Consider the following 8,910-nt stretch of genomic DNA (forward strand, 5'->3'; position numbering starts at 1 on the left):
TTTTGTGGAAACCACTAAGGATGAAGGTACATGAAGTCAAAAACCAACTCCGAACATGAAAAGTGTGGTTGTTTCAACAAAGTGACAAATGGGGAAAAGACAAAATAGGGAAAATGATGAAAAATGAATAGTGTCAAAAAATGAAAAATGTGGAAATGACGCGGTCCTTTAAGGAAGTTACCAATCCAATGGAAAGAGTCTCAGAAACCATTTTCGAGCACTCGAGATGACATAAGTGACGAGAAACTGAACTCAGAAAAGAAATTCCAACGAAAAAAATTTATCTGTAAAATCTGAGGAAAAAAGAAATGAAAGAAATGACCGAGTCATTACAGAAGTACTCGTACTCCACCCACAACAACTAAGTATATTCTTGAAAACATCTTGATAGAGAGTGTGTGTGTGTGTGGTGCTTCAAATAATTTTATCAGAAAACATCTTGATGGAGTGTGTGTGTGTGTGTGTGATGCTTCAAATAATTTTATCAAAAAATATCTTGATGGAGTATGTGTGTGTGTGTGTGGTGCTTCAAGTAATTTTATCACTAAATAAGCTTCTATTAGACTACAAAAGTTCATCCTATTGAAAAACTAGATACCTCCGAGTAGTATGGTGTCCTAAGATTCATAGAGCCAATAATAACTATGTTGATAGAACATTATGTCCATGCATCTGAACACATTTTTTTTTAATAAAAGATATATATATATATATATATATATATATATATATATATATATATATATATATTAGCCCCAAGAAAATATAATATTTGTTTTTCTTATGTCTACATAATTCCAGCTTAATCTGGTGTTTTCTACTTCTAATGGCAAGTTTGGTGAAACCAGCCATTACTACAAGCTACCCACAAAATTAGAAAACTTAAAAGGATATTGTTTTCATAAGGGCTTTAAATGTTTATTCTGTCCATTTGTGTTTTTTTTTTTCTTTCTTCCTTTCTTTCTTTTTTTTTTTTTTTTTTTTTTTTTTTTTTTTTTGTCATTGTCTACTTGAATTTTTATTATTACTATAAACTAATGACCTCCACACCCATACACATTATTACGGAAAAGTAATGGTATGGTTGTTTTCCTTGTTACAAATTGTTTCATACTAATTGTTTTTCTTTTAACAGTTGGTGGCACACTGTAGAAAATTTGAAAATATTAAGTTCTTACCATCGATCTAGCACTGAGCAACTTTTTTGGGAATTTCATGGAAAATAAATAAAAAGCACAAATTTTAAAGCTTAACCTATGCATGAAGAACGGAAGTATCAAAAGCTTGTGAAAATTGAGTTACGCGGGGTGCAGAAACAGTTAGTTGATTTAGTTTGTGATTAACTCCTTTAATGACGTCGATCTGATTATTAGGTCAAATTGCTCAATTTATGATTGATTAAATTATATGATCAATTTAAACATCTACAATCACAAATATATGTAAAGTAAAGTAAGTAAAAGTTTAGAGAGATTGCACTAGGATTTTTAGCGAGAAAAACCCTTGTTGATAAAATACATCAACTGTTTGTTTGGGAAAAACCTCGTGGACTATTCAGTTCAAAGTAAATAGATCCACTATGTTTGAAATAAAGTACACCAAACTTTGACTCTGGCTCACACTCTATCATTCTATCAAACACCAATTACTGACAATCCTCTAGCTTTGCGACCTCCCATCCAACAACAACTTAACCTCAAGTATATGCTTAATATTTGTAGAAGAGTAGTAGGTAGATCAGACAACACTCCTAGAATGCTCTAACCCTTTTAAAGTGTGATCGCTTTTACTTCTGTTCTTCAAGATCTGAACTCGATGTAGAAGAATTAAATCCTGCTCTTCATGCGGAATATCTAAATCTTCAATGTAGCTCCAATTCCGATGAGATAGAGACCAACATCACTAAATCACTCATAAATATATGTGTATGCTCTCATAAATAAATTTAAAATAATTAGATTTAATTTACTGAATTTTCTTTCTTTAAAAGGCTTTCTCAAAATATAGAATTGATTTTGCCTAAAGCTGTTTTTCAACCTATGTGTATAACAAGGTTTATATAGAGTTTATAAAGTCCTAATCCCTCTGAAAATATGAAATTTTTTGTACATAGGACTTGGAAAGAAGTTGGGATCAAAAAGGAAACATTCAGCAAAAAGGAAACTGAAAGTTGAAATGTTACCAGGAGACCTTGAACTGGTTCAGAGGGGCTGAACTGGTTCAAGTAGGCCAGAGAGTTTTGCCATGGCCAACTTTAGTTCTTGAACCAGTTCAGCCCCCTTGAACCGGTTCAAGATGGACAGTTTGAAATTTTTTACTTTTCTGCTGAAGTTGAACTAGTTCAGCCCTGTTGAACCAGTTCAAGATGGCCAGAATGTATAATCCCCTCCCAAACCTTCCAAAACCCTTCCTAAATGTTCTTACTACCTTTTAAAACTTTTTTAGAGCATTGTTCTCATCAACTTGCAGTGTAGTATCTTATGAACACTTGAACTTTTTCAAATCCATATTCGATCTTCAATCTTCAAAATTTTGAACCGAAAAATTACAACTCGATCGGATTTGTTTTGATAATGAAATTAGCCAATTATAAAATATATATCTCACAATCTACCCCTGTGGCAATTTCGTGACAAAACCTTAAAAACAATTCAGCAATCTACCCAAGCAGGAAAGTGAATTACAATGATTGTTAAAGGAAATAAACTGCGGAATTTTGTTCTTGTATTGTCATGAAGCTTCAACACATGTAGTAACCTGTAATATGCACATTAGTTCAAGCATAACTACCAGTGAAGCTTAATCAAGAAAATAAACACAAGCATAAAAATAACAAATTTTAGTGCCTGAATATCAATGCAATGTAAACATTGTAAACACATGCAACGATAACTGACGACGGCCGTTCCAATACGCCAAACTGAATGTAGTGAATGTGTGGTTCAAGAAAAGCCTTTTATGTCAAATTTAAATTTATAAAAACCACTACCAACACTACTACTAACGTAGCAAGAGTGAGTAGGGATCGTCCCAAGGGATTATACGTGTTGAAATTTCAACTTCGACTCTAGCGTACCAAATGATTGCAAAAGAGAATTGGGTTGGTTGATTACTTCTAGAAAAGAATTAATTAAAATGCAATAAGATAAAGAGTAAGTAAGAAGGAAAGGTCTTGGGGTGTAGAGATCACCACCAAACAATACTATTCCAAACCATAATCAAGTGACTAATGAGGGAAATGAATGTGTTGCAACAATGTTGTGCGTGTAAAAGACATTCAATTGGTAAGGGTGACTCAACAAGTGCAAATTGTCTCAATCAACATGTGTGAGGCCACAATACATCTATTGGTAGAGGAATATATTGTCTAGACATCATGTGAAGAGAACAAAATATCAAATCAAGTCATTGAACCTTTCATTAAGCTGATAGTCCAAGCAATCCATAAGGATGACTTAGTTAAACATGCATTATCTAAACATCGTGTGAGAGGTACAAAATATCTATTAGGAGAGGAATAAATTGTCTAAACACATGTGAAAGATACAACATATCATAACTAGTTATTAATCCTTCATTAAGCTCACAATCCACATACAACACAATATTAGAGGAATATGCCATTTGGACTCACAAGCATGGAACATCAAACATCAAGAGTAGATTGTCCTCCCATCTAACATTACACTACCACTACACTAAATCTACACTACTAGCATGAAAATAAAGCTATCTAGACTAGGGGAGAGGCACAAACCATCAAGAATAGGCATAAACCATCAAATGAACCAAAATAGCATTCATTAGGCATATCATCTTGATAATCTCTAGATCTATAGCATTAATACACATAGACATGCATCAAAAACACTAAATCTAGAGATAAGCACATGAATATCCTACTCTAGCATACATAGACATATGGATAGAATAGAATAGTCAATTGGAAGCATTAAACCATACAAACCATGAAATAATTAAGATTTATATATACATGAATATCAAGATATATTATACAACACTAATCCCTCAATAATACACAAGATTAGAGTATAGAAAGCATGCTTGGGGCTAACTCTAGCCCCAAGAGGATGTCTAGCCACTCATGGTAGTGATGATCCAACCCTCAAGGGCTAACTCCATGGCTGTTCCTTGTTGGTGAAGATCTCCTCCAATGGTGCTCTAGCTTCCCTCCTTCCTCCTCTCCAAGAAGAGCCTCCAAGATGATTTTCAATGTGTGACAAGAGACTCTAGAGCCTTTTACAAAAAGTGTATCATATTCCTTATATAGGTAGGTCAAATACACCCTATGATGAGCTGTGGTCGTGCAAGGCGTATTCTCCAATGATTGGATAAAGGACGAAATAAATGAGCTGGACTTTAACTTTTTCTCGCTGAAGGAAGTTCGATCGATCGAACCTTAACTTGGATCGATCGAAGATGGGTTCGATCGATCGAACTGCATCTTGGATCGATCGAAGTGGTCTGACTCCTCCGGATAAGGATAAGGCTGAGATATTTCGAAGATAATTATGGGGAAAAGGACAAAAGTGGTTGGTAGGCGTACAGCTATGGATAAGATCAATCATTTGAATAGGACAAAATAGGGTTCGATCGATCGAAGGTGATGTTCGATCGATCGAACTTGGAATTTCAGCAAAGGCTAAGGTTGGATCTATCGAGAAGTACTGTGATCGATCATAGATGTTCGATCGATCGAACTCTAAGTTGGATCGATCGAACTTTTCAGCTGCACAACTTTGATTCCTTTTTGCTCCTTTCTTTCTCCACTTTGCTCCCTCCTTTGGTTTATCTCAGGATTGCTTCAATTAAGCTCTTATTTGGCTGAGTTAGCTCAATTTTGGGATTAGTGCCTGAAAATATGAATAACACGTAATAAGTCTAAAACGGCAAAGTAAGATAGATAAAGGTACTAGAATGCTTAAGCTTAACGGGTTTAAATGCGCACTTTTCGGTGCTCATCACACCCCCAAACTTAAATATTGCTAGTCCCTAGCAATGAACTAAGAAGTAAAGGAATGAAATGAACAACTAAACAAGTATAAACTGGAAAGCAAGTAAAATGATAACACCATTTTCGTAGGGAACACGATTACATTTAGCATATGCAACAAGCCTTTTAAACCCCTAGGTTACCCCTAGTGGACGAGTAAAGTCTCGTGAGGGTTTCCAGAAATGGTACCCACAAACATTAAGCTCATTCTTTCAAAAGAGGCACCAATATTACAAACAAGCATTGGGAGAAAACTACCTCAAGTATGCAATTTTTCAACCATTTCTAAGCAATCTCCCAAAATCTCAACATCAAACAAGCAAGTATGGTCCTCCACATATCAAGAAAATGATCATGAAAATTGAAACAAGTCTAGAATCCATGTGAGAGGTCTGGCATCAAGTGTGTTGCTATCTTAGCCAACTAGAGAAGTAATCACATCCTTACCCTCAAACTAGCATACAAATCTAGTCCCAATCATCAAAACAAAAAGTGGACCTTTTATTAAAGCTTTATTGTTCTAGGTGCGCTTATTCTTTTCACTCAATTATTTTTTTTTATTTTTTTTATTTTATTTTATTTTTTTTTTTTTTTTAGGATCAAAGATGGAAGTATGGTGCAATGTGTTGATCTCTTAAGCTTTCTAGAAGATTCATGTAGCGAGCGTTAGGTCAATGACTCCCAAACCAGATGGCTTTAGGGCATTAGGTGTTAAGACACCCCTACGGACTTACAAACTCATATCAACTAGATTACAAATCAAGACAACAACCATCTAATCATTTCCCACTTCTCACCTTTTGGGAGAAGTCCTCACTTTTATTGCTTTTTGTAACTTTTTTTTTTTTTTTTTAATAATCAATTATTAACCTAGAGTTTGGGTCCCCCACCTTTCGGCGCGAGAAGTTCACTGCTTAATGAGGCAAGAATCCCGGCTACTCAATGAAAAGGGGTTGTTATCCACCTTTATCAAGAATAAAAGCTTTCAATGCACTACTAGCCCAATTGGGATATAACCAATTCAATAATCAACAAAGCATGTACCCCACAAATGAATGCTAGTGTGCACCGGTGCTAGTATAGAATCCTAGAATGAATCTCAAAACAATCACAAATTCAGGATGATGTGGACTACAAATGCAAGCAAGATATCAATCTTTTGAAAAAATTTACTCCTAAATGGCATCCTCAAGGCATACAAGGAGTATTGGACTCTCAAGTCAAGCAATTTTTAAATTTTAAGCAATATAGTCCTCAAAAGATTAAAATCATAGCTAACATCAATCTCAAATCTCAATCATGCATTTAAAGCTCAAATCTTAAGTAGAATGCAACAAGACACCTTACCTCCAAACTTAAACCGCACATTGTCCTCAATGTGCAATGAGAACAATGGAAAAAAAGTGGAAAGAGTATACTGTGGTGGTGTAGACATGAAGCCCGGTCATGATCCAATTCGAAAGACGTCTCCCCCAAACTTGGAATCAACAACCTACTTGAATAACCACGCTAGCAAACTCACATCAAATATCAAATGGGATAAGAATAATCAAATCAAGCATTCTAAGGCAATGTAACACATGATGCAAGAGAGATATAAGATCAAGCCCTAACTAAAGTATAAAGTATGCATGACTACACATAAGGGCACAATGATGAATCTTTTTATATTTTTCATTTAATGAAAGCAAGTATATACAAAATGCAAGAAAAACAAAGAATAAAATGCATGAACAAAATATAAAAAGAAAATTAAATAAGGCAAAATGTAATGAAAGAATATGTTCAATGTAAGAAATGAAAAACAATATGTGCAATACAAGAAATGAAAAGGAACATGTACAATGCAAAAAAAAATGGAAAGAATATGTACAATGCAAGTATATACAAAATTTTCTTACTTTTTGTTTTTCATTTTTTTTTTTTTTTTTTTAATATATATGTGAAAACATGCAAAGAAAAATGAAAAATGTAAGAAATATGCAAAATAGGTGCTAAGTTTAACGTCTCTAGTAAGACGGAATGCTTCTTTGAAAAATCGTCTTTTTTTTTTTTTTATTATTATTTTAGACAAAACAAGTATGTACACAAACAAAAATAAAAAGACAAGTGAATAAAAATAAAAATAAAAATGCAAGAAATAAAAATGTAAGGAAATAAAGAATGCAAATTTTTTTTTTTTCGAAATTAAAAATTAAAGTTAAACAAATTTTTTTTTTGATTTTTGGAAATAAGATAAAAGGAAATAAAATAAAAGAAAAGAAATATTATTATTATTTTTTATTTTATATATATATATATATATATATATATATATATATTTTATTTTTAATACCAAGATAGAAGTAACTAAATAAAATAAAAGAAAATAAAAAAATAAAATAAAAATAGAAATAGGAAAAAGTCAAAAAGTCAAAGGGTCAAAGGGGCAAAGTTGTGATCGATCGAAGATGAAGTTCGATCGATCGAACATAGCTGTGATCGATCCGAGATGAAATTCGATCGATCGAACATGTAAAATTTTGGAGATCCCGAGAGCATGCATTTTTGAAAAATGGATGAGGCCTGAAAATTTTTCTAAGTGTTGGGACTCATGATCGATCGAACCACATGTTGGATCGATCGAAAGATAGTTCGATCGATCGAAATGGTTTACGATCGATCGAACTTTCAAAAATTTGGAGATCCCGAGAGCATGCATTTTGGAATTTGGATGCAGGTCCAAAATTTTTCTAAGTGTTGGGACTCATGATCGATCGAACCACATGTTGGATCGATCGAAGAACAATTCGATCGATCGAAGGTGATCTTGTGATCGATCGAACTGGCACCAAATGCCTAATTTTGAACTGGAAGTGCAGAAATCCTATGCTAAGCCCCAATGATGGTAACAAGAATGAAAATTTGAAAAATAAATGGAAGAATGTACACAAGAATGAAAAATAAAAAGAAATGAGGGAGGAATAGAGTTGTGAAACTCTACGAATTCTAGTGTTTAACGTCTCTAGCAAGACGTTAGGTCAACTCACTAATCAAATGAATTAAAAACTGGATATGAAACATCCTTATTGACCCTCTTTTCACTTTTCTCATTTAATGTCCCACTTATGACAATAAAATCATCCTCCAAAAGAATGACTTGAAAAGAAATAAAAGAGATGATATTGTTCCTTTCATCCACGGTCTTGAAAACAAAATCAATCATGGTTAGGCTTGCCTCTTTGTTGTGTTCTTGAAACACATTCAAATGATCATTCACTTTGATAATCGGTGAGACATTGTCTTTCAAAGACTCATTTGGATTAATAAGAAACACCCTCTCTTCATCCCTCTTCTCCTCCTCATAAATTACTATTTCCTCACCTTCTAAGTAAGCTAAGGAGTCCATTAGAGAGTTTATTTCATTTTTAGAGCTTTTAAAGTCAAAACCACAATTTTTATACATTTCCAAAAGACACTCCTCAAGAGGGTCATTAGAGATAATAGAAGGAAGGACCTCTTCAACAAGTTCCTCCTCCTTTTCTCCTACCTCAAGTGTGGTCAACATTTCCTCACTCTCTAGAGTAGCCATATCATAGATAAAATCATAATCAAAACAAGGAAAGTCCTCATTAATCATGTTATGTTCTATTGGATTAGCCACTAACTCACTTGCCACTTCCTCCTCTATACAAGATAGAGTGCTAGGCATTAGCTCACTTGTTTCATTCTCCTCACTCTTATCATCCTCATCTATATAAATTGAAGTTCTTGCCATTTTTTGATTTGCCTCTTCCTCCTCCTTTTGATGAGAAAGAGTACTTGCAATTTGCTCAACTTGAGCTTCTAAGTTGGCTAAAGTTGGAGAATGAGAATTAATAAGAGAAGTGTGTGAAATATGCACATCAAGTAAAGCT

This window comes from Cornus florida, unplaced genomic scaffold, assembly GCF_030987335.1.
Source record: "Cornus florida cultivar Cherokee Brave unplaced genomic scaffold, ASM3098733v1 CherokeeBrave_3.0.0_Hap2_Chr10, whole genome shotgun sequence".
In the NCBI taxonomy this organism is placed as follows: Eukaryota; Viridiplantae; Streptophyta; class Magnoliopsida; order Cornales; family Cornaceae; genus Cornus; species Cornus florida.